At 38.3% G+C, this 27,216-nt stretch overlaps 2 protein-coding genes and 1 long non-coding RNA gene across 5 annotated transcripts in view; 2 read left to right on the plus strand and 1 right to left on the minus strand.

Moving 5' to 3' along the window:
- ebd2 (earthbound 2) overlaps positions 1-4,832 on the minus strand; it is a 27,851-nt gene extending 23,019 nt beyond the window's left edge. Inside the window, exon 1 of the mRNA XM_070208565.1 lies at positions 4,759-4,832. The gene's annotated coding sequence lies outside the window, so the exon portion shown is untranslated. The remainder of the gene's footprint in view (positions 1-4,758) is intronic.
- LOC138911136 (uncharacterized) lies at positions 3,103-3,596 on the plus strand. Its single transcript, XR_011416484.1, has 2 exons — positions 3,103-3,313; positions 3,404-3,596. It is a non-coding gene; the product is annotated as an uncharacterized lncRNA (long non-coding RNA).
- Positions 4,833-6,597: 1,765 nt separating the features above from the next.
- The window catches only part of rgn (regeneration), a 48,915-nt gene continuing 28,296 nt past the window's right edge, over positions 6,598-27,216 (plus strand). For all 3 annotated transcript variants that reach the window (XM_015175786.3, XM_002047144.4, XM_070208567.1), the window contains exon 1: positions 6,598-7,120. The gene's annotated coding sequence lies outside the window, so the exon portion shown is untranslated. The remainder of the gene's footprint in view (positions 7,121-27,216) is intronic.

Genomic DNA, 27,216 nt, shown 5'->3' on the forward strand with positions numbered 1-27,216 from the left:
AACGACAGTTATATTATTTAAATGGGAATTCAGTTTACAGCACATAATGAATGCGTCTCCCACAAGTTGAGTCATATTTACGAATACCTTTACAGGTGGGACGATTGTTGCAACAATTGAGTCATGCCAGATAAATTCTTACTCAGAGGACGTAAATTCGAATACTTGCTGTGACAAACTCTATGCGCAATTTCATGCATCATTCACAGAGATGATTATTATTCATAATATATTTATATGCTAAATTTGTAGAATCATGACGCTTACATTTAAATTAGTTATCAGCGGAGTTTGAACCTGCTTTGAGCCAGCTCATTTAAATCTAGTTCTTTAAATGTCAACTTGCAGCATAAGAAACTGTTCGTTGGCTTAACTCAATAACGTTTCTTTGAATTAGTTAAATTTGTAATCTAATATTTAATCTATGCCACCTTCTCTGTCTCCCTCCCCCTCTCTTTGAATGGTTTTTAGAGGGATTTGTAATAGCTTTGAGCCATTTGAATCTACTTTTGATGATAAATTGAAATTTTTTCTTTAATTTGTTAAATTTTCTTAATCTATGCCCTCCTCTCTCTCTCTCCCTCTCTCTCTCTCTTTCTTTGATAAATAGTTAAATGCGTTTTTAATCTTTTCGCTCAAATAATGCCGTCTAATTGAACTTGAACCCAATGTTAAGTGACAATTAAATGTGATGTCTTCATTTGATACAAAAACAAAATTCGGCACAGTTAATTAAATATTTTGAAGTTTTGGCGCTCAAACTATTTGAATTGTAAATTCTTTTTTGGTCATTCTAGCAAGCCAATTGGTTTAATAACACTTAACCGTTTAGTGAGCCGTTTTTCACAGGTTGCTGCAATATTTTTGAAAAGTTTTTAAGGCCTCTAGCAGCACATAAGTGAATGCCATAAAGATATTGAAAATCAATTAGTGCAATGGAGCCCACCGACTGAGGCAGACACCAAGGCTTCCCCCTACCATGATATACTGCCCCGACCGCGTACGTCTCCTCCTCCCCTCTCTGTTCGTGTTGAACGCATAATTTTTTTTTGCAGAGGCCTTGAAAGCGCCACGTTGCACAGCAAATCGAACCGAATGACAAAGTTTGTTTACTGCCACCGGCATTTGCAGTGGATTTTCAGCAGTTGGTCTGCCTGAGTCTTTACTGTGGCCAGTTAGTCGCTCAGCAAGTTGCCTTCAATTAGCGCCAATCGCCGCATAACAACGAAAACCAATTAAGTGACGTTTAGACGCGTCGTCTGCAACTCCAGAGCTGTGTGTGTATGTGTGTGTGTGTGCGTGTGTGTTCCCAGTGAAACTTGGAATATTTCTTCATATTTTTATCTAGCATCTTTTATCAAATATTATTTTAATTGAAATTTATTATAAAATATGCCAATTTTTTTTATAGCTTTTCATTTTGGCATAATTGCAAACATGTTGGCCGCACAGCTCACTTGTTTACGGCATTAATCATACGTCGTCTTCGATTTTCATTGCTTATTTGCATGGCCGTAAAGTTGGATTACTCACTGGGTCTATATACTATTTTCCGAGGCACTGAATCACAGGGGCCACAAATACGAATGCTGCATGCAATTCGTGACCTTCGGCTGGGAAAATACACATGTTCCAGAACATAGTTAAACCATATTTTATATGCGAATTTATGACTGGCACGCATTTTGGCCAATTCGGCATGCACACAGTGCCGGGAAATGGAGCAAGCCGGAGATCGGATCAGCCGCCGGCCGGGACATGTGTGTTGGCTAGTTTATTGCGGCTTGCGGCCAGCCGTGGGTGTGGGGCACATATAGGCATGTATTACTGTCTGTAGCGTTTTGTAGCAACAAGTGCAAGTTTGCGTATCCCATTCATTTTGATGCCAGCATGCATACAAACTTGGTTTATTTATAATGCAGCCATTCGATGTTATGTTAGTTTTTCATCTATTTGTTTAAATCTATTCTATTTTCTTTTCATTTTTCTTTTCTTTGGCTGCTGTACAAAGCAAATTTAGCACTTAATTTAGCGCAGTTTCGAGGGGTGCGGTGTGCTTATTGGCGGAAAAAATTGTTTCTTACTGGAGCAGAGCCCCACAGTTGCGCATAAATCCACATGTGGTTGTTGCTCGCTTCTGGAATGTGCGAAAAAAAAAATGGAAAACTTTTGGCACATCTGGCACACACAGACACAGACTTGCGAATCATAATACAATTGAACTATAATTGGCATTCAGGATTACAAAGTCTATTGCTTACGACTATATATGCAAGTCTTGATTGAATACGGAAATTGGGATGGACTTCTCAAATGCAAACATTATTGCATTACTTCTTGAATCCGATTGATTACAGGGTAGCATTTAAATTATGGTATTTATGTTAGACAGTTGACCTTTTAATGAATGAGAAATGAATAAGAAAACGTGTGGGGTCGACCAACAACATATTTAGATTGTAATAAATTAGCCAGACAAGCACTCGCGAGAGTTGCGCAAGTTCAAGAGCAGGGTGCCAAAGAAACAATCTGTAAAATGATGCTAGACATTAATTGGCCAGCCCTATGGGCTCATACAAATCAATGCCATCATCATCATCGTCTCCATGATAAAAAAGAACACACCAAAATGCTTGGCCTCGGCACAGTAGCAGAAACTAAAAAAAACTGGGAAACTAAAAAACTATCAAATTGTAATTTGTTCTGCTCGTTTCGTGCTCGGTTGAACAAATGCTGAATATATTAGAACATCGTGTAATGCTGTTGTTTATTCAAAAGTAGGCGCCATTGGTCCAATGCCAGCGCCTGGTGTCGGCCCACGCCCCAGATGGTGTTCCATGCGGTCCGCCTCCCCCGCGTAGGCAACTGGTGGATTGACCACTTGTCGTCATCTGGCCACCGGTTTTAGGTTCTATTTCTGTGTATGTACGCTTGATTATGATGACGTCGATTTGACTTTTATTGTTGTCATATTTATATTTAGCATAGCCAATCATTCAAGCGCCTTGTATTTAGTTTGTAACGAAGCACACATCGATTTTTCACATCAGGCAATCAATGCCTCGATGTATTCGTTTAACGAAATGGCCTGGCTGGATTGTCCTTTTAGGTGTCGAGTTTGCGGGTTCGCTATTATTTGGGAGGATTGGGAATGTTCTTACGAACATTTGGGCAAGCCAAAGATTTTACAAGTAGGCCCTGCTAGCTAGGCGTATGAAGTTAACAATAAATTGTAATATATTCAGTTCAAAACAAAACACCAAGACGAGAACACAAAATTTTCTTAAAAGAAAGTCTCGGTTTCATATAAAAGGCAAGCAGCAGTTTTCGTAAACTTAAAATTTAATTTATATTATATCCGACAAAAACTTATTCATGAATTTATTACATTTCGCATTGACAGGCACGCGATAAAAACTGGCATCTAAACGGTAGAAAACTCGCTTTCCAAACAGGAAACTATTGCTACTAGTTTATTAAATAGAATAAACTTTGGATCTGTGGTCACTGTTATCGATGGATGCCACAACTGGCTTCATTGCAGAGGCAAATCTAACCCGAGTTGCCATCAGGATTGAAGCCTCGAGGATCTTTAGTGCGAGTAAGAAAAGAAACGCAAACTGGTTTTCTGCCTCCAGAAAGGGGCAATCCTTGCATCTCGCGGCTGCCGACAGTGGCCCATTCTAAATGTAGTTGGTGTCACCAAGGAAAAGAAAATTGCCTCAAATCGACGCATTCTGCGTATTACTACCCAGCAACAAGGTGTGAACAAGCGTTTGTACAGAACGTATAAGTTCCTTAAAGCCGAGATTGATTAAAATGTACACAGAGGTTATCCATACACTCACAGCTTACACATCTTATGTTAACGCTTACGATATAACTTTAATAAAGTAACTAACCCAACTCAATTATGTGTATTAAATTGGGTGCAGGGTATTGTGAGGTCTTTAGTACCCGACGAGTGCGAATGCTTTAAGTCTTCCATGCAATCGATAAGCATCGATTTATATAAGGATCTTAGAAACTAGGCTTTCTATGGAATATATAAATCTAGAATTGAATCTACGAAATTAAAAGAAAGTAGTTCTAGTAAAAATCAATGCATCATTGTTTCGTTTTGTTTTCGCTAGAATTTGACCTCTTAACTGTTTCATAAATTAATCTCCCAGTTAGAATTTTTTTATTTTGCATTCCTAATTTGCTCGATTAAAAAACTGTTTACTTTCAATTACTAGGCTGGTTGTCTGTGGCGCATGTGAACCATCAATTGGCCACGCTTCATTAATAATAACGTTCTCTTTATATTTCGAACAAAGAATCATTTTTTTTTCAAGAGGCCTTTGTCATTAGCAACATTTATGCGAGCAACATTGTTGCCATTTTTGTGTCCCGAAAAAACACAATGTAGGCATTACACGGTGCGTCGCTTTATCTTTATCGCCTCAAAATGCAGCCAACTATTAAAAAAACTGCCTCAACGTCGCAGAGCTCAAATGTCCGGTCTCTCCACTTATCCATTTGTCCGTATATCATCCACTTCAATGTCTCTGTCAATAAAGCTAAATGGGTCAGGCTCGAGCAAGCAAACGAAATTATTTTCTTGATATTTTCAATTGTTTTATACGCTTTGTTTGTGAAAGAGAATTCATTAACTTACAAGCAGGAGTTATTTTTAGAGTGTAATCCGTGCCCCCAAGACTGAATTGTCTTAACTTACACATATTCTAATTAATATATATTGAACTGTGTACTTACCCACAAATTAGCACAAATATGCCTATTAAATACACTGCAGATGGATTGCTCACAAAAGTAATTGGTAAAATACCTAAAATGAAAGCATGCAGGTTTGTGAGTCTTACTTGAATCCATGAGAATCGCATAGAGGGGCAACAGTTTAAAGTACGTTTATAGTAAGAAAAATACTTGTTTTATCTATGTTCGTATATTCTAGAGGATTTCTAATTTGTTTGGGCTTAAAATTGTTTGTTCATTAAGTGGCAGTGCCTACTGTGCCTTAAGCCCGTAAATAATTTCTCGCTATTCAACTCTGGCGCGCTTCAGCAACAAGTTGCCAAAGTTGTTAAAGCTTTTGTTTACAATGTTTTGTGAGAAACTTTGCAAAATGCTGCAACTAATTAAGCTGAACTTGAAACAAAGTTTGTATAAAATAAAATATAACTGTAGTTTATATTTAAGCTTTACTATGTTTACGGATGAGATATAATTCTTTAAAATTGAGAATGCATTTCAACTACTCTTCAAACTTGACAAGATAACAGAAAGTTCTCTGATAAAGGTAAATTTTGGTGATACGGTATTTAGTTAACAGGAAACTTATCCGCAGACAACGCGGCGAATTCGCAAATGTTTATAAATATACAAAATGTACAGCGACAGACTATTACATCATTTTCTACGTATAAACTGAGCTGGCAAAGTTTATTAGCCCAATTGACTAATGCATGTAAACAATCCGATCGGGCTTAGCAACATTGTTGCTGTGCAAGTGTTGCTGTGTTGCGGGTGAAAGTAATTGGAAACATTTGTGGCCCTGAAACGGCTAATTTGAAAAGTGTTTGTTGTTTTAAGCATAAATTAGAACAAGCAGCACGACAACGTGGCCTGTGCAAACTCATAAATAACTCGATGCTGATCTCATGCAAAAATCGGCCACAAATGGGTCGGCAACTATAAATTTTAATGTGTTTATAAATAAGCAGCAGACGCAACTAAAAGCAAAACAAATAAACTCTATAAATTATAAATCACGCAGCCCCAATTAAAACACCAAACGAAAATTGCTACAAAACAAATCTAAAATAAAATAACACAAAAATTGTTTGCTCCGGTTTGAGCCCTGCAACTTTGTTTGAAAGCGCGCGCCAAAGACATGACGGAAAAAAAGCGTTGCAACATGTTGATAAACATGGAGCCGGCAAATTTGAAGTCAAAAACAAACACACACATACGCACACAGGCACACGTACAGCCGCACAGAGCGGGAGAGCGCGAACATGAGCGAGAACGAGAGAGCGAGCACACAGCATCAACAGCAGTGCTGCTGACGTCGACATTGAAGCCGGCTGGCTTTGCTCGGCTTTTGCTTTTTATGCCCTTGCCTTAGGTATTAAGACGTTGTGACGAAATATGTAACACATTGGAAAACAACATCTGTGTGTGCTCATTTGCAACGTATATTCTTGATTAGGCAGCAACAAGCTGTATTGATACCCTATCTGTTGGCTGGTAAGAAATTGACTTTAACTTTCTGTTATAAAAGATCAATCATAAGTAGCTGGTCGGAATACATCGTTACATCGTTATATATCCTATGGTTAGAACAACAGAATATTAAAAACAAGTAACTTAACTAAATATAAATGTATAAGATTATTTCTAGCCAGTTTAGCGAACACAATTTCTAAATGTCTTACAAAAATAAAACCAATATCATTATGCATACAATATTATTACATACACATTCTCTTGGTCAGACGGTTAGAGTATTTGTACGCCAACATGCCGCTGTTGGCTCCAATTTCTGGTTGGCTTTGCGTTTGCGTTTACGTTTGCTGGGCGAACAGTCGCAATTTTACAGTCGCTGTGGCCGAACGTGCGCGCGGCCAACGAGCCAAACAGAATTATTTCGAAACTCAAAATATCCGTTAACAAAAAAAAAAAAAACGACAAATTCTACTTACGAAACGCATGACAAGTGCATTTCACGACTGCAGGTGAAATTATCGGCGCCTCTGTGTTGGCCAACCAACCCACCCCGGCCCCCCGCACTGCTTAGCACGAGTTGGTGTGTCTTGTGTGGCTAATTCACTAATTCGCGCCCAGTCAACGCTAATTGGCTAAATCTGTGCATTTGGCCAAAATAAATATCAAGTTTCAATATTTGCCGTGTGCCCGAGAATTGAGAATTGTGTTTGGCTCCATTTCAGCCGCAGTCTGTTGCCAATTTGCCAATTGCCGGCAAAATAGAAATCGAAAATTGTTTTGTGTAGTGCCAACAACAACAACAACAAAAATAAAGAACAGCACTCAACTGTTTTGCTGTTGACTGTTTTCAAAATTTAGCTGTTGATTTAGAGAATTGGAAATCCTAAAGGTAAGTGTCAATTATGCAATTTTTAATTACTTTAGTACGGTAAAAAAAAAATACCTAAATGTTGTATAATAAAATGCCATAAACAAAACCTCAGCTCAAACATAAACTAAAATATAAAACTGTCGCATAACTAAAATGATTTATTAACTAAAAAGTTCCACTGATAATTACATAGTTGAAGCATCAAAAAATTAGAATATTCAAAATTCAACAACTATGCCAGAGATTTGATAATTAACTAAATTAATATATGCTAAATGTTTTACATGTGCCAGATATTATGCCTAATATATCATTGGGTATTTTTATGTGTAATATATTAAAAATATATTAAAACAAAATTGTTCTCATTTTTTATTTGAATAAATTAAAGCCCATTATAAAATGTTCGACTCAAATTGCCAAATATATACTCATTTTTGTTTCAAATAATATTATTGTTGGAATAATTGTGGATGCGTGTCTTAATATCTTAAGTCCACGTGCTTGCAAATTTGAGTAATTTTGTACTTATTACCATGGTAAACGCTTTTCATATTTAACGCAAAGGACAACATTAATTTTCGAGAAATTTTTTGCTGCAAATATTTTGAGTAATAGAGAGATTGACATTTGCTTTGAAATATGTTAGTTCACGTTCTCAAAAAATTAGGCAAGGACTTGAAATCCTTCCAAAACGTTAAATTAATTGTGCAAGTTCTTGTTTCAAGCCCAATACTTAAGTTTGGTCTTAATTTGAGCTTTTATATGCTTATATGTGTCAATTGATTTTGAGTAAATGTGCAAATATTTAAAGTCTATTTGAAACCGACTACTTAACTTAAGTTTGAGCTTTTATTAGCTTAGAGATTGTAACTCGATTTTGCAAAATTCACGTACTTCTCAAGTTGGCATTTTCTCAGCCCGAAAGCAACTAGCGAATCGGCTCTAATTAAAAGTGCGAAATGTGCTACCCTTTTTGTGTGGCCGACCACTTGACAAGCATGCCACCTTCCCAAGCCCAAGCCCAAGCCCGCGCCCAAGACGACACACTTACTCCGCCTCCCTGCCGAGTGGCTGCTTGATTGCCTCGTGCTTTTGATTGCCTTGAAGTGGACTTAATAAGAGCGTAGATTTATGTACTAGATTAGCCGCGTCAACAAAAGGCCAGCGAAGGGGAGTCCCGACTTGTTTGCCCACAATTTTCCGTTTAGTTCATGGTATAGGTAAAAATCCGTTTATTAATGAGCTGTCAGCTGTGGACAAAGATGACACAACAGCAGTTGAATGGTAGCTCCAAGTAGATGCCGCAAATCCTTGGCTCATCAATTAATGTCGCCGGCTACAAAGGGCACTCTCAATAAGCCGGTGTCCTTGCCACAATTTTGTCAATCAAAAGCATATTTGCTGCTGTTGCCTCCTGTTTAAGCAAATGCATTCCATATTCATAAGTCGACAGAGTGTTTCCAAAGCTGCGGCGGCTCGCAGGTAGACAAAAACAAAATCGTTAAAATCGATTTAGGTGAAGCGGCCGGAAGGTGGTTGGCGGGGCACAACAGCTCCAAAACTCGAAGTGACCTTCAACAACGACAGCGTCAGCGGCAACTCCTCCAGCGCTCCGGCTGGGCTTGTGGCAAAGATTCGGGCGGACCGTAGCCAAATGGCGTACACGTCACCGTCGCCGTCGCCGTCGCCGTCGCTTTTGTGGTGGCTCATAAATAAAAAAGTAGACGGCACATTTCTTGCCAGGCTCCGCGCGCGTTCAGGTGCTCGCCCCAACGCGCATATATTTAGATATTTAGCAGCACACTAAAAATACATTCGAGTGTGTTTTATATTTTGTCTTGTTTTTATTTTCTCTTTTTTTTCGGCAAACAGGAAAATAAAGCCCTGCACAAATGTTGGAGGCATGCGAAGCACCACTGAAAAGCATTCTTCGGCAAATTTTGGCGCAACTTGGGATATCACAAGAATGCCAGATGCACAAATAAAATTAATAAAGGAGTCCAAATAAACGAATTTCAAATACACTTATCAAACTTAAGGCTTCCAATAAGTTCATAAATAATAGAACTCGAAGTTATTTATGTCTAAGACTCGATTTGGGACTCTGCGAGTTGAAGCTACATAAAATTATGGACGCCTTGACAATACTAAAAGCAAAATAGTTACAAGTCTCTTTTTTATCTTGCCACATAAAAGTCGAACCTTTTTTAATACCTATAAAGCGAAGTGAGATTTGAACCACCAAATTCAATATTCCACCTGGGCATCTCTATTGCGAGTATCTTGACAATATTATAAAAAAAAAAGAAAATAGTTTTAGCTCCCTTATCATGAAACTCGATAAATCTCTCATACTAAGAAGGAGTTAAACCACCGACTATCTTGCAATCATTGAAGTTAGGTACAACTTTTAGAAATACTATATTCCAATTACATTTCTTTTATAACACTGTTGTTCAGTGTGAAAAGCATGCTAAAAAAAAAGTACAAAAGTACAAAGGTCCCTTATTTGCTCGACATTTAAGTCTAGTTGAACTTTTTACACTCAACTAACTGAAAGAGTATAAAAAAGCAAACAATACGAACTAAGCATAAACCAAATCAAAATAAAAACAAGAAGACAATATGATAAACTTGTGTGTGCATGTGTATGGGGCGAGTGGAGGGCTGGGACACAGGCAACATTTTGCAGAGAGCATAAAAACAAAAATGAAATAAGAAATGGCATAAAAAAATGCAACAGCCTCGTGAAGAAGCAACAGGAAATGGCAGCGAGCTACGATATGCGAAGCTGAGGCCAGGAATTTGCACACGAGCCACAACAAAATCGGAGGAGGCGGTTGGAGTCTCGCTTGGATTCGGATGTGCCAGCAGCTTCATTTGGGCGGCACTTTGGTTGGCAGTTGTCGAATTTTAAATGTGGGCCAGCTCGTAATGGGGCTGTTCTGTACTGGGGTTCATGATGACGTCCATGTCCAGTTCGGACGTTGGGCAGGAGCACTGTGCTTTCATGCTACTCCATTTGTTCTGGCACTTGGCACGCTTTTAATGCTTTTGGGCCAAGGTTAGCACGCAGCACACATATAATGATGGCCAAAGAAGTGGCAAGAAGCAGCGCCAGTAAATAGAAGAAAATGGCGAAATACAAATTGTATAAAAAAGCGGCTCGGCTCAAAGAGGGGCGCTTGGCAATTGGCAGCGGGCGGCCGTGTGGGGCACAGAGATAAAAGCGTAAATAGAAGCGTGGCACGAAATTTTCGTTTTATTTTAGATTGCCAGACTTGAGCTGTCCTTTGAGGGAGAGGTGTGTGTGTGTGTGTGTGCGTGGGTATTGAAAGTGTGACTGTGCACGGAAATAGGCAGGTCAACTTACCAACACGCACACAGTTAAATAAATTACGTAAAGAGACCCAGTTGGAAGTGAATGCATGGCAAATGTACATCTAAAAGCCTAAATAAGCACATATGCAAACCGCGAAGAACTCACGTTTCCTGTATGAAAGGTTTCATGAGTTCACATATGTAAAGCACTTTCAGTTTACCCATAAACTTTATGAAAGCGCAAGGTCAACATTATGCTTGGAATTATGCTGTAACATTTTGGTTATCCTCATTACGTGAAGCTCAGCTGGGTGGTCCGTGCTGCTTAGTGACCGCAGTTTAAACAAACTGTTGGCAAACTTACTTGTCTCGCTGGTGTCCTGGTGTCCTGGTCCGTGTCCATGTTAAGTTGTCACCAGGATTTGCTGTCTCTCTCTCTCTCTCTTTCTCTCTCTCTGTCTCTCCCGCACGCGCATACATGGGCTGTCTCGCTCGTTTTGCTGACTTTGCGTGTGTGTAATGAATTTAAAGTTTGCTTCACATATATTTTTCATGCGCTTGCAAATTGTTATGGGTTTTTTTTTGCTACCCACGCAACTACCTCGCCCACCGCCCACCGCTCCATTACGCCCACTCTGCTAGCTGTGGCTCATTTTTATTAAGTGGGCCGCGCGTTTGTCAACGTTGCGTGGGTGTCGACTAATTCTCTCTCCGTGTGCGTGAGTCCTTGTTGTCCTTGGCAGTGCCGCACGAGACACGATTATTAATTTGCAATTGCTACTAATTGCATGACATTCTCATCCCCATTCCCCCTCTTCCACCCCAGCGTCATCTGTGTGTCATCTGCTTTTTCATCATTTGCGCATAACGTATTCAACTAGTGTACACTAATTGCGCAAATGTTTAGATAAAGATAACCAAGCTGCGATAAGATTACCAACAGCAGCATAAACGTGTTGCTGCTGAGGTTAAAATAAAAAAGGGAGGAAATAAAAAGAAACATGTGGAAATGAGCTAATCGCTTGAGCATCTTGGAATTTGCATTTTATGCTTCCACTTGAACTGATCCAGTTAAATTCTTTGAATCGATGCTTCGCATCTATTTTTTGGGGCCAATAAACAAAAGTTTATATATAGATGAACTATTCAGATAAATTGGAAGCACACAGGGGTAGTTGGCGCGAAAATATTTGCGTAAACAAAGCAAAAAGCTAAATTGAAATCAAATTATTGAAGCATTCTTGATCAATTTATTGTTATATTGAACTATTTCGAGTTAGTGGGCAGCTAATTGAGCTGAATTTGGCATGGCGAAATTTATATAACGGGTCGAAATTTGTCTATATATAGAAACACAAACTAGGCACTTAAAGGATCTGTATTATAGGAATAGTAACAAAATATCACTCCAACTTATTTTTAATCAGCTCGATAAAATTAGCTTAGCCTTGGTATTCGAGCTTGCATAGATTTAGGAGTTTAGTATTTAAAAAGCGAAGTATTTGAGAGTAGTTATCAGTTATATAAAAAAGATCAGCTCACATTTTCTATTGTGTGCCAAGTCTTCATTCAGTTTATTGCAAACAATTATTTCTTATTGCATTTATGATTATGTTTTCATTTTGATGCAATAGGTAAACAACATTTCTGTATATTGTTTTTTTTTTTTCGCTTATGTTTTTTAGCATATTGCAGTAAATCACTTTAAATAGTGCCATAAAAATTAATTTGATACAAAGTGCCTGCCATTTACAGCGTGGAGCACGAAAAATGAGACGAGTTTCCATTTGCAGCTGGCAGCCGTTGAATGCGTCGTCGCTTGATGCATTGCAAATTGCTGACATTACATTTGACATTAATATATATATATATATATACACAAATATATGAGGATCGGGCGATATGTTTATGTTTAATGGCGTTTGATTGACTGGCGGCAGGCGAGACGCTTGCAATAACAACAAGAATAACAACGAAAGTGATGCGTTTTATTTATAGCGAGAAATCAAATCGTTTCCCTTGGCATTTGATGCCATTTGATTAGCTACAGTATTTCCTGAATACTGTAGCCGGACTCTCCGGCGCGTCCTTGACCTTTGATTCAAACGCCAGCGGCCCACGCGCCATTCAAATAAATCAAACCAAAGCACAAGCACATTTGGCGCCACGGGCAATGAAAAGACCAAAGCCATTGGTCCGAGTGTTTACACTACAAACATATATATACACTACAATCATTGGGCTCAAAAGTTGTATTTAGTTGCTCCAAAGTATTTACATAGGCAGCGCTTAGGGTCAAGACAGGCGTGGATTGAAGCCTATTCATCTGTCCTTAAACATGTAGAGTGTAACTTTATACTATTTATCATCAATAGCAATTAAGTTGGCATCGCAAAGTATTCGAAAGTCGTTGAAAGTCGATTTCAACACGCGCCTTTCTTTTTCTTCTTGCCTGGCACAAAAGCTGCGCACATTGCGCATACGCCCCGCTGCCTGGCTGTAAACTTGAACTTGGCCGCTGTGCTGGCCTTTTTCTGTGCACAAGTCGATTGTTAATTACAATTTTAAAGGCTTCATATGCAACTGCAGCAAACAAACTTCGTTAGCCAGCAACACCGCCAAACCAAATACGGTATACGCATTTGACATACCACTTCATTTAGCCGGGCAATTTGCGTATAGAACTTTCTAATTAATGAACCGCAACAACGCGCCGGCTCAATCGAAACACGAATGCTTTTGCGGTTGTTGGATTTTATTTTGCCTTTAATTATATGTCAGCTGGTGTAGACTGAAGTACTTTATGAGGCCGTGCCCTTTTTAGGGCTTTTTTTTTTGCCTAATTGTGGCTGGGTTTTTGCCTTCTGGCGTTGTTTTTTTTTTTTTTTTTGCTGAGTTTGACAGTTTTTTGTCTGGCTAAAAGACTGTCGCGTATCGCGAGTTCATTAAACTAAAGTGTCATTCGGGGAACTCAGTTCTTATTTCAGATTTTCCCAATTTTTTTTTTTTTGTTTATTTCCAAACCAAAGTTCAAGCTCAAGGCGTAAGTGTTGTAATAACAAATCAGTAAGCTGTGCATGATATGCGGCTTTTTTCTTTACTTTGGAATTGCTGTAGCAAGCAAACTGGGCATTACACTGACAAAAATATATGCGGACTAAGATTGTGTGTAAACATTTAAATACTTAAATGGTCGCTCAGGATGATAATTAGATTGATTCGGTGGGATTAGTTATACGTAATGATACAATTTTAAACAATTTTCCAAGAATGGGGATCAATCTTTATAGTTCTTAGAGGTTTTATAATGTGGTATCTACTTCTATCTCTATATCTACCTGTATCTCAACCTCTATTTCTATCTTTATCTGAATGTCTATCTTTATCCATCCCCTACAATATCTACATCCCTATGACGAAATAATCGAGAGGTCGCAGTGCACAGTTCATTCATCCTAGCTGCTTAAAACAAGCTTTTAGTATTTTAGCCACTATATTGTTTTATTTTGTTGTGCAGGAAAACTATGAACTAATTAATTGATTTACTTTTCTTGCACTTCGGCGCTTTTTGCAACACTTAATTAAGTGTTACACTTGACTACTCGTAAATCTTTCTGGGTCATTGTTGCTCAGCTACGAGAATTCTGGGCTAATTTATGTGGCTATTGTTGTTGTATTTGTTGTTTCGCCAGATAACAGGCAAGTGGAGTCTGGCAAATAGATAAGATAAACGGGCTGATAGCAACGAATATCGTTGTACCAAAAGTTGCTCAGACATAAAAATAAAGTCAACTTGTTGACCAAGTTAGTCAATTCAATAAATACGGCTGCCGAGCTCTTACGGAAGCATCATCATTATTAACATCCATCCACGCCATTACGATTCTCATCGTTTTGCATATTTATAGCATTTGTCAGCGTCCATAGAATTTATAATGCGCCCGCCCGCCCGCTGGCCACCGCGCGCCTTTGGGCGCCTTTGGCAATGGAGTATTACATCATTAATTCAATGAACCAAACTCATCAAGTGGCCCCACGCTGACAGTTGGGGAACACTAAAACTCAGCACTCTGTCTGTGATTAATTTCTGTTGAAATTTTTTTTTTCAATTTTTTTTGGACGATTTTATGGCCACTTCTAGGGATTAATTAACAAAAAAATACTTTGACGCCTTGTAAACCATAAACGCGTTTTGCATTTTTCACCCAAAATAAAAACTATAGCAGTTTTTAGACTTAAGAAAATACGTTTATGGACATTTGACGTCAAAGCGCGTATTTGGTTGAGTTGATTATAAATTGAGAAGCTGCCGAAAACCTGTCAGGCGACAGTTCTCAAGAAAGCCCAAAAACCAGAGGCAGAGAAAGCGTTAGAGTATTATGACTACATCAAGCCGCTTGTAACGCCAATCAGAGCTGCGTTTAAACTAGTTCTTAATTCGAATAGATTTTTGACAATATACTTTAAGTCGCTTCTTTCATTCATTTCATTTATTGCTTTGCTAAGTTTTTGTTATGTATACAAACTTCGACTGGTTGAGCGCCAAATTGTGTTTATTTTTTTTGTTATTTGGCTTCAGTTTTCATGCGTGATCGCTTATCACGACGTCGAGACAGTTCATCGGCGCGGCTTTGGTCTGGTTTCAGTTCTGGTTACCAAAAGTTGTCGCCTGCCATGGTTATGTTTGTTGTTTTAGTTTGTTTTTTTTTTTTTGGCGTCGGACCTGATCTTGAATTTCGCATGCCAGGCGCATAAAGTTTAAGGTTTTCTGTATGGCTTTTCGATTTAACTGTTGATGTCGTAAGATGTGTACTGGTTTCTTGGTCTCTTTTTTTCTTATACCCTGAGCCCATTGACAATGGATAAAAAGGGTATGATGACTTTGTATCGATATGGAAATCCTGTTTTTTAAGGAAGTCTCCTTGACTTTAGCTTAGCTCGATTTACCAAAATTGACATGTTACTTCCATAATAGTGGAGACAGCTCAATTATCTTGTATTGCCCGCCCTTCGCGACCAAGCGCGAGCTGCAGAAGAAGGTTCAGGGTATCAGCTAGTTGTGCAGCCCGACTAGAGCACTCTTAGTTGTGTTTCTTTTTTTTTTTTGCATTTATGCTCTTTGCTTTCACGAACCGCATATTTGAGTTAGGGCTCAGCTTGATTCTTTTTGCATTTTGAGCATGTTTCAATCACTTCTCTCCTTTCTTTCCCCAGTAGTTCTTGGCTCAAGCACACCCAAAACACACAACATTTTTATGGTTTAAAGGAATTTTTAAACTGCTTAATTGAATTTTTGGCAAGCTTTTATTTGTATTGAGTGTGTGTGTGTATGTGTTCGCAATTATAATGCCGCCAGCTTAGCTGGGTGCTCATAAAAACATATTTTATGGTCTAAGTTTGAAATTTGCACAATTATTTGTTGGGTTTTTTTTTAAACACTTTCTGAAGGTGTGCTGCTGTGCAATAAATAATTTAATTTATGTGCTACAAAGTGTGAACAATAATAAAAGAATTTGTTGAACAAATCAAGCCTGTGAATATTAAAAAGCTCCGAAATTAAATAACTATCCCAAGAGATTACCCAAAGCCTGAATGCGAGCTACAAAAGTAAGGAGATTAGAATTAAGCTTAAAATATGTGGATTACTCTGGACAATTATTAAATTTTTGTTGTTAAGGCTTCATGTTATGAAAAAACCTAAAAAACCAAAAAATGTCAGCTTTAAGCTACAAATATGACAAACATTTTGGCTAGCTTAAAGCTGCCAGGATCTGTTGTTTATATAACAGCCTAGGCCTGGCTGATTTCAATACAGAATAAATGTGCATTTAATATGTTTTAAATTTGCATCAGAAACACCAAAAAATACGCAACAAATTTCCGGAACATATTGGCGTCGTTTTCATGCCATAAATCTTTTGGCCAGCATTAGGGAAATTATTTTATAGCCGGTTTTTGGTTTGCTTTATGGTTCGCACCGTCCCCGCCACAACCAATGGACGGCTGTGTGTGCCACGCCCACTATCAAAATCAATATCAAATTGAAAATTCCATTTAGAGATATTTAGTTCAGCGGTTTTTGTCATTCGCAATTAACATATTCATTTTACCTAATTTGATGTCAAATTTATTTGACTCGATTATTAAATTAACATTTTGAAATCGATTTGCGACACGCCAAATGGCAGATTAATTGAATTGAAATATATGTATTTACAAATTAGTCGAGAGGAAGGAAAGCTTAGTTTTAAGCCAAGTCAAACGCTCGCAGCTGCAGATTTGCATTTTTAATGCAATTTCTTAGAGGACGCCCTCGCACGAAAAATACAGTGCAAGGCTGCCGAGAGGGAAAGTAACAAAGGCAACAGGATATGCCACAAATAAGAAGCTACAATAGAAAATAAAAATGTTAAGAAACTGAACTGAAATATGTGCGAGGGAATTTCACTTTTTCATTGTATACCCTGTAAGGGCAGCGTGGAGCGAACATATTATTTGTCTATTGCACTTACATAACTTCAAATCGACATTTCTATTGCAAGCCGCATAGTTTTGGGTTGTTTATCCTATCATTGTTTTGCCTACAGGGTATTTTTGAACAAAACGCTCCGTGCAGCTTTCGCTTCTTTTTAAATTGTACGCTTCTTTTCGCTATTGTTGCGCGTTTATTTTTGTAAGTTTTACTTATTTGCTTTTGTGCAGCTGCTACAGTAATCTAGCCTTTGTCTGGGTCCCCGCCCACTGCAGTCTCCACGCCCTGATCTTACCCCGCTGCCTGGCCTCTCTGACTTCAGGGTAATCCTCTGCAATAGTCGCGACATTTTCAAGTTGTACGCTGACTTGTCACAGATTTGCGCATTGTTTTGCGTTGCCAAAGTCATTTGTTGTCTGTTGCTGTGGGAACTTTGAGTGGAATACTTCTAGAACGGAACGAAATAGAATCTTCAGAGTGGCAGCGCTTAATTTGAATTTGTTTGGCAAAGTGACAGCCAGAAAAAAAAAAAATTAATGCACATTTATTCAAGTTGAAGACATTGAACTGAAGGTACTTTGACTGAAAGTAAGACCTAATTGAAACTAAATGCATACGATTATTCAGCTGTCGATGGGCAAACAAAGGTCATGGTTCGTATTGCTTATAACTCTCTATTCTAAGAAACTAAATATGTATCTAATTGTTAACATTAGAGTGCTTGTTAAAGCTTAAGACATTCGCATTCAGCTGAAAAACTAACTCAATACAATTTATCTCTTTATTTTATTCTCTTTATAGGTGAGCTTAAAACTATATCTCTGGGAACTTGGGTAACTAACTAAGCAGATACGCGTAATTCAACTCAATTTATCTGTGTGCATAAAAAACAAGCCCCAAACTTACAGACAAATGCCACAATTTTCCGTAGAACAGCAACAACAACAATTACAACGAAAACAAGCAGCCAGAAGCAACAAGAAAAATAGCCAACATTTTTGTCGGCTCGCAAAAAAAAAGGAACAAGAAATGTATATATATATATATGTATATAAATATATATATGCGCATATAGAAGAAAATTCCAACATTTGATACAAACAGAAATTTGTGCTGTACGCCTGGGCTGGCAAAATATTTGCTTGTTGATTTTTGATACAACGCGCGGCACAACAGTGCGTATGTGTAATGCACAGCACATATAGCGCATACGCCGCGTGCAGCACGCGCAATTAAGCAAAACAAAATGCGAACGTTGAGCTTCAATAAAACAAAAATAAAACGAGAAAGTCAGGATAACTTCGGCACGCCGAAGACATGATACCCTTGTAGACATTTGCCTTACCGTTTTACAGATATGTGAGACAAGTGAAGCTCGTAAATGCTTAGATTGATTAAAAATCTTGAACAAACAGGTATATGACGTAATGGTGCGAATCGGCCGACTTTTAAATATGAACCGCCGGCAAAGTTTGAAGATGATTGCATTAAAAATAAGGGACTAGTTCGCATAGTAATAGGCAGATATTGAGTAAAAATAGTTTCTGGAATAGCAGGCGTCTCTTTCTATTCGTTACACATTTCATGACAAAATTAAAATACCCTCCACAAGAGTATAAAAAAAAGCACGAAAGCCAGCCAAAAATGAAAGACGAACGCAAAATCAGCATTTTATTTGCCAGCCTCGACGACGGCGTGTGCATAATAAATAAATTTTAGAGTTGTGCGATAATTAATAAACAACGGCAACAAAATGCACATATGCACCCGGAGAGGCGGGCCGGCGCGTTGGCAAAATCAAACACTTGACCATAATCAGTCAATCAGCCGGCGAACGGGAACGCCGCCGGCGTATCGCTAATGAAGTTGTTGCGTTTATTTGTCGTGTGGCATCAGCCCACGCATATTAATAAATGTTGCTGTGGCAGCCGTTGTTGTTGCCGCTGTTGCTGCAGTTGAAATTACAGTCACCCGGCTGGCCAGAATTGGTCGCAGCCAATTAGGCGCATCGATTTGGTTCGCCTGCTTAGCTCAGACACAAGCCACATGTCGCACGGATAATTTGGTGCACGGGCCGAGCAAATAATCGTGCCATATAAATGCATGTGTTTGTGGCATATATATGCACACATGTGCAGCTAACAAGCTGTGAAAACAATTTATGCAGCTGAAATTTGCCATTTTTGAAGCTAACCAGCCGATTGGCAAATAAATTTGAGCTAGTTTAGCGACCAGAATATTCGTTTTACTAAATTAAAATGCAGAGTTGACAGCTAAAATATGTTTAAATTAATAATTTAGCAAAATTAAATTAATAAGTTCACAAGCTAGCTTATGTTTGCAATCAATTAAGACTCATTTAACATAAATTATAAGCTTGCACATATATTTATTTATACCTCCCAATAGGTATTAACAATTCCCAATTGATTCCGTTTGCCTAATAAATTTGCCCACTTAAGCTTCACTGATAGTTAATGTACTTTCATAGATTGGCACTAAATCATCTTTAATTTTAGTAGATTTCCTGTTGATAGCATAGCTTTCATGCGGCATACTAAGTATTTATAGTCTCAAGAGATGATCTAGACAATTGCTAATGGATGGCACAGATATCATGCATACAAATACCATATTCATATACAATCAACTATGTGCGGCTGACCCAGTTGGCGTAAGTGCTGTTTCTGGTCACTGTAGTGTGTGTGTGTGCGAGTGTGTGTGTTTGTGGAGGGGTCAACAACGCTGTGGCACTCAATACATGAAGTGTGCGAGCCGCCGACGCACGCACAAAGCACTACAAAGTTATATGTTTGAATAAAAATAATATATATGCGCATATGTTTGTAGTCGTATACATTAATATGAAAAATTGTTGAAATGGCCGAACAGGTTGTCGAGTGCCTGCAGGTGCTTAAAGCCACCGCCAATGCCACTTGGCTGCGACAAAGGTGGGGCTAAGAACGTGTAACAGGATGTACGCCTGCCGCAAAGGTACAACATAAAACAACTCTAAGTGCTCCAGTTGGATGGGCTCAACTAACAGTTACCCTCACATATGTATATACCCCTGGAAAAGGAATATGCCTTTCCAATTAACTTTGATATTTATTACTCAAGCCTGATGTAACACATAGGTGTTTCAATATAGCAGACAGACGAGCCTGGCCAGATCGACTTGGATATCCAGGCTTTAGATGCCAACCGCTGCCTGTTACTCGCATGTGCACGCAACCCTTATATACCCTTTTTACTCATTTAAAATGCGTACAGGGTATATAAAACCAACACAATACAAAGCAAACGAGAACAAGGATACGCTTGTTAGCAGCGGAAGTGGCAAGTAAAGACAATTTCTAATATTGTTGTTTCCTACTGCTGTTGTTGTTGTTGCTGTAGCACTTTGTAATTACAACGTTAAATGGGACTTTTGTTGCCGCTTCTGTTGCTGCAGCAGCTGCCACCTCCTTCAGCTCCGGTTAATTGGGTCACGTGTAACGCATTTTGGCGCTTATTCAAATTGCTGAAAGATGTTTTGCCTACGGCATTGCCTTTAGCCATTTAATTGACTTCCACCGTTGTTTTAGCTGCACCTGCAGCTGCAGCACAGGGCAACAACTCAATTAGCTTGCCCGCAGCAAGGCCTGGGCAAAGGCCATGCTGCAGCACTTTCGCACTGTATAATTTGTGGGTCAAAATTTTAACTATAAATTGCATTCAAATGCAATTAAAATGGAGCTTTGTTTGCCCAAGTTAACAAATAGACTGCATTGGCTGTCTTGCCATGGCCAACACCGAACAGAGTTTAAAGTGGCTTAAGAAAGTTAAGCTCTGCACTTATTGCCCAGACAAAGCATTGAAGTAAATTGTTTAGCCAAATTAAGCATAAGCTCGGACTTTATTTGAGGCATATCCTGATTTTATATATAGCAGGGCTCGTTTGAAAGTTATCCTATGACAAGTGCAGCAATATCTTATGCTTACTTTTCGCAGCTTAACAGCATACCCCTTGCCTAACAAGCTGCAGGGTATAGTCGTAACTTAATAATCAAGAAATACGGACAACAATTCCTCATTTCAGTTTTCATGCTCACTTGCCTGGCTGCTTGCCCAACCTCATTCCCCGAGTCTCTCTCCCTCTCTCTCTCTCTCTCTCACACACTCTCTCTCCTTCCTCTGCCCTCTCTCTCTCCCACCAAATTATCAGCCCGAAAAACAAAACGAACCGTGCAAAATGCTCAACGTTGTCGACGTTCCTTCAATTTGATTAAGTTCAATTTGGGCAACTTTCTCAGCTGCCACGCCCACCGGCTAGAGCAGAAAGGTCGCTTTATTTTCATCACAACTTTCGCAGTTAACTTGAACAACATAAAAATGAAAAAAAATAAATAAATAAATAAAAGAACAGAAATGTTGGCTTAACTTTGTCGCCGTGGTAGAAATTGTGATTCCATTAGGAAAACGTCTGCGACTCGACTCGAATGCCATTTAAGTTTTGGTGACATTTATTTGGTCTCAAATGTGTGTATGCTTATGCAAGTATGTGTATGTGCGTGTGTGCGTGTTGGTGTGTGCTATGAGTGAGACGTGTCAAAGACAGTGCAAAAGCAGCAGAGGCAGGCAATGTGAGCTGAGCTGATTTGCATTGACAATATAATTATAATAAGTAGAACTGCCGGCAAATACAAATTGTAATGGAAATGGAAATTGGAAATTTTATCAAACGTGCTGCTCACGAGGGTGGCCACACGGGTGGCACGTATTTTCATGAATTCTATTTTCAGCTATTTTCAAATTCATTAGAGGCATGCTTAAAACATATTCCAAAGTTTTTAAACTTAACCGTATATTGAGCTTCTGAACTGCCGCTAAAATCTATGGCAGAATATTTGTAACTAATCTAACAAACTTATGGAACTGCCCTCCAGGCACTTGGGGGAAAATAAATCATGGCACATTTTTGGACAAGCTACTTACACACCCAAGCAGACACACACACATACACAGGCACACACACAGTGAGACACGCCCCCGCATGGACGACCACAACTGAATGCATATGAATTTTGCATGTGCAATTGAATTGAAATCCATAGATATTTTGTGCCTGGCCTATTAAATCAATTAAATGCCATGAATATTTCAATTTTGCAAAACGCTTTCACAATGCACATGAAATATTTTTGAGTGTAATAACGACAAATCGAACTCTGGTTGCAAATGGAAGTTCAATCCGCATCCAACTGACCCCCGGGCAGACAACAATTGCAGCACACTCAAACTAATCAGTTGTTTCAATATTTGCCCAAGGCTTGCCCGGAGGGGAAGAGGAGGAGTCAATGGCTGCAGGCTTGAGTTGGTCAGGAAACGGAAACGGGCGGCAAGCGGAAGTGAAGCGTGCAACCAGTTATGAACTGATTTGTATCCCATATACTGCGATAAGGGAAGAACAAGCGCTCGGCCCCGTTTTGCCAAGTTTAAGCTAATTGATTTTCTCACACTCTTCGCTAAAAATCTACGTCTTTTAGCAATTCAAGTGAGATTTTTCTATAGCAATTTAAATGGCCTGTCGCTGTTGCTATTGTTTTACGCTTGTTTTTTTACACTTGCAGAGGGTATTATCATTTTGTGTGGACATCTTGACATCCTATGTTTTATGTGTGGCTTTTTGTATAAAAAACCTTTTGCTTTTCAAAGAATCATTCTCAAATAAGGCCTCATGTAAACCACAATCAAAGTTATATGCATTATATATCTACCAAAGTATTTATTGTTCGGCATGCTTGTTCCTGTTTCCACTGTTGTTTTAAATGGATTCGCATAAAATGCGGCTACTTAAAACTTATGAAGCCCAACATTAACAAAAACAACAAAAAAAATCTTAGAAACGCAAAAAGTGCTGCAAAGGAAGTGTTTGCATTAAAAGGAATATTCATTTGACTGCTAAGAAAAAGAAAGAAAAAAAAACGTATTGAATTTTCATGAGCCCAAACAAAAAAAAGGAAAAAACTTTTTCCGAGCAAACACTAAAACTAAAGACTGCATTGAGACAGATAGCAAATGGTCGCTTAGGTGGGGGGGAAAGAGCGTACTTAATTTATTTTCATTGGGTTTTCAGAGATTTTCTATTAGTTTTCATTATGTTTTCTGATAATAAGTTAAATTCTTAAGGCTACTTTCTTAGCTAATGTAAGGAAGCTTTATAAAATTCAAGCCCGGGTTTCATTTGAATCATAAATATTCGCCCAATATCTGGCCTGAAAGCCTTTGCCTTGCGTTTCTTGACCTTTTTAAAGTACATTCTATTTTTTTTTTTTTTTTTTTTTTGCATTTTCTTATAGAGCATAAATAAAATTTAAAACATGCTGAAATGAAATCCGCTACTCAGGACGCGGCTGTGCAAATGAGCAATAATAAAGCCAAAAACTCTTGGCTGTTAATGTTTGCGCATTAAAATAAAAAGCTCAACGTCCAAGCACACACACAGACACACACAGCCACACACACACACACACATACACTTGGAGAAGAGAGCCCAAAAGGCAGCGAAGTAAAATGTGAAAAAAATGAATTCATAAATTGGGACAGCAAAAATGTTGTGGGGTGTTAACCACTCCTGGGATGTTGTGGACGGCCCTCCGGGCACATGGTCCAGTAGCTTTTTTAGCCTGGCCATAAAGCATAATCAAGTTGCAGTGACGAGCACGGCTGCCCGCCAAATAAACCCTAAGAGTACCCACCTTGACGGCGCTTATTCTCGCTTAATGTTTATTTCAAAAGGTTGTCCAAAATGCTTGCATTTAAAGGCATCCGCTTTACAGTTGAGATGTGAACATCTCTGGGATTCTCGGATTTGGCGGCGTGTGTGGCTTGAATGTCTTGGCTGTTGGCCATTTACATAAACACGCTTGATACGCGGCCCCCAGCTGCTCGAGGAAGGAGGCCCGTCATGTACTCGACGCTATTTTGTGTAGATTATAATGCGTATATACAAATTGCGGGCGTGCATAAATATCAAATACTTACGAGCTCGCCCATAAAAATCAATTCAGATTGGCCAACATGCTGTTGGGCAAAGTGTTTTTGTGGCTAACGGGGGCTGGGGGCGGGCAGCGTCAGTGACTGTGGCCACAGCCAGACTCTGACGTAGTCGCAGCGCTGCTTTTTGTTTATTTGCATTTCCTGCCCAAGCTACGGAAGTTCACATCTCAGTCAATCAGACAGGCAAGGCAGCCAGAGATTTGGATAGGGTCGGGGGTTGTCATTAACCCAGCCGACTCTGTGCCGCAGAGTTATTTATTTTACTGCTACCATGTGCCCCCCTCCACATTAAGACTTTCACGCACAGCGTTACCAGTTTCTTTGATACTCTGTAGCTAGTCAAAATGGGTATACAAGTTTTATGCCAGTGTTCGTAACAGGCAGAAGGAAGCATTTCCGATTCCACGAAGTTTATATATTGTTTATTATGGCCATCTTGAGAATTATATTTAAAATGTCATAATACTCTCGTATATAGTTTATCTCGACTGTCATGCTTTCGATATCTCCACCCATTCTTATTATATCTGACATATCTCGAAGATTATGAGAGCTAGCTAAACCAAACTTGGTATGTACTTAGTTTCTCGTGTATGGTATATTTAAGCCCTGAAAGTTTTAGCTTGTGATGGCAGCTCAACGCTGGCAGGGTAACTACAAAGCGAGCACTCCCGACTGGAGCACACTTACTTGTGATTTATTTATTTTATTTTTTTGTTTGCTTCACTTTGAGCTAATCATCAAAGGTTGTTCCCATCATAGGGGCCTCATTAAATGTGCCGCTTTAATTTTCTTTTTCTTATATAAGTACTTAGCCCTGTCTCTCGCATATGTAGAAGACTTTGACGTCTAACGTTGGGTGACCAGTTTTTATTTGTGATTTGCTCATCACAGGTTTTCTTTGTCATAAAGAAAAGACATTAAAAATAGTCCAAATATATCGAAATATTTCGTATGTGGCTGATGATATCAACATTGTTTATGAAACTATAATTTAGGAACTAGCATAAATAAACAGAAACAAATACACAAGTTTAATGCTCATGTTGACAATAAAAACGGCAAATGTGGCATTTAAATTGTATTTATACGAAATGTGTGAAAATATGAAAATATTGCGGGTTACTCAAATTTTCGTTTAGCATCTTTCAATTTGACTTTATGCAATTTCGTCAGCTTCTATTTTGAACTTGTAAGAAATGCTTAAAACAACTGCCAAACACTTTGTGCAATACATGTTTTCTTAGATTTTTAAATTTGGCAAATCAACTAGGAAAATATCTGAATGTATACGTTTATATATCTGGCTGCCATATAAAATCCCTCGAACAGATAAGCTTGAGGCATTTTCACCATAATTCAGTCGGTTAATTGGTTCACACTCTCAGAGTCGCCGTCTATAGAAACAGTTTCTCGTTTTTCCTTTTCTTTTATTTTTGTTTGCGTGTATGAAATAAGAAGCGTGCCAATTTTCTTGGCAATATTCCTAGGCTTTTTTCTTTGCCTTTATTTTTAACACAAAATTAGTCATCCGCTGGCGCACAAAAGCAATTTGAGTATTTTAGAATTTGTTCCATTGAATTTCAATTTAGTTAGAAGAAGAAAAAAAGAAGAAAAAAAAAACAAAGGGCAACCACTTGTTGCGACTGACAAAAGTTCAGAATTCGCTTTCATCTAATTGCTTATTAATTGTCTGTCCGGCAGCGCCTGACAAAACCCAAAACAGAGCTCTTAAGCCCCAGAAGGCCAGGTGTATTATAGCAAGAATGTACAAAAGGTGACAGTAAATTATGTCACAACATAGACCAATATATATTTATGAAAACCATAGACCTATATTGTATCTGAAGTCCATGAGCTAATTTATGTGTCATACGGCAGCAATATTGGACGACTTTTTTTTTTTTGGCATGTTGTTGATTTATTGAGAGCAGGCCGCACAGCAATTTAATTAGCTTCATTTGAAAAGTAGGTTAAGCGTTTAAGCATTATATTTCCTTTAGTTTTGTTTTTGCCTGCCTCTCTGTGCCGTAATTTATTTAATTTTTCATGCTATGTGTTGACACTTTAAAATAGGCCCATTTTACGATTGACTGACGAGCCGTTGAAATTGGTGTGCAATTTTGTGTGAGTGTGTGTTAAAGGTTTTAAATGTCGCACGTATCGTATACGTAATTCATCGTTCGAAATCTTGTTTTAAATTCAAGCAACGCTTTTTTTATGCTTGATAATATTTTTGTACAACAATTGACTGCACATTTGAATGTCAGAATTCCTTGTCACCTGCTGAGAGATGTGCGTGGGAAAATGCATTAAAAATTTTGTGACAGACATCACAACAACTGTCAGAAAATCCTCCAGTGCAACTGGCAGCTGGGAGTCCGGCCAAATAAATTGGCCAACTTGCAAGTGGAACTGATTGATGCGCTCTTCATATATTCTGCGCCCAATTATATATTAAAGGACAGCTCTATTTGAATGTATTATTTTGTTTAGCATTTAAATAACTTCATACTTTAGTTTAATTTAATGAAATTCCAACTTGTTGTTCGAGGAAAATCCGCCTCATAGTTCTTTTTTTCATCCTAGGCCCTACTTTTTCAGTTTCTGGAGCTTTGCATAGCGGATATCATAAATCAAAATGCCCTTCGCTTTGATTTGTAGCGCAGTCAACATTGAAATACATTCACATTATTTTGATGCGTGAGTGCTTTGCTTAATTTCCGATATATGCACAAGCCAGACACATGAAAAATGTGCAATAATTTGTATGCATTTAATGAAACAATTTTGTTTTATTTTATGCAATAATTCAAATAAACATAGCTTATGTATTACAAAATTGAAATTGTTTAATATTTATAGCTTTCCAATTGGGTTTATGCAATGCAATCGCAATTATCATAAAAACGCATCACAGAAATAAACTAATAAAGTGTGACAAATAATTCGGTTAAAATTAAAATGCATAATTTCACAATAATAATGATATCATGAAATATTGATAATTCAACATAAATGCAATTAACGAGACATTCACATTGCCGGAAAACTGTCAGCTGGAAAAATGGGACAGGTCATGTATAAATAACAGATTGCCCAGACATAGCTAGATATAATAAAGAAACAAATTAAGCTGACAGCTGACACAACACATAAAACAATTTCAAGTTCATTCTTTTCAACAAATTGCGATAGAATATTAGAAACAAAAATAGATATCCAAAAGGTCAAATTGAGGGTGGGTGACAAAACTGCGAGCGTGGAAGTCTCGATG

This window comes from Drosophila virilis, chromosome 3, assembly GCF_030788295.1.
Source record: "Drosophila virilis strain 15010-1051.87 chromosome 3, Dvir_AGI_RSII-ME, whole genome shotgun sequence".
Classification (NCBI taxonomy): domain Eukaryota; kingdom Metazoa; phylum Arthropoda; class Insecta; order Diptera; family Drosophilidae; genus Drosophila; species Drosophila virilis.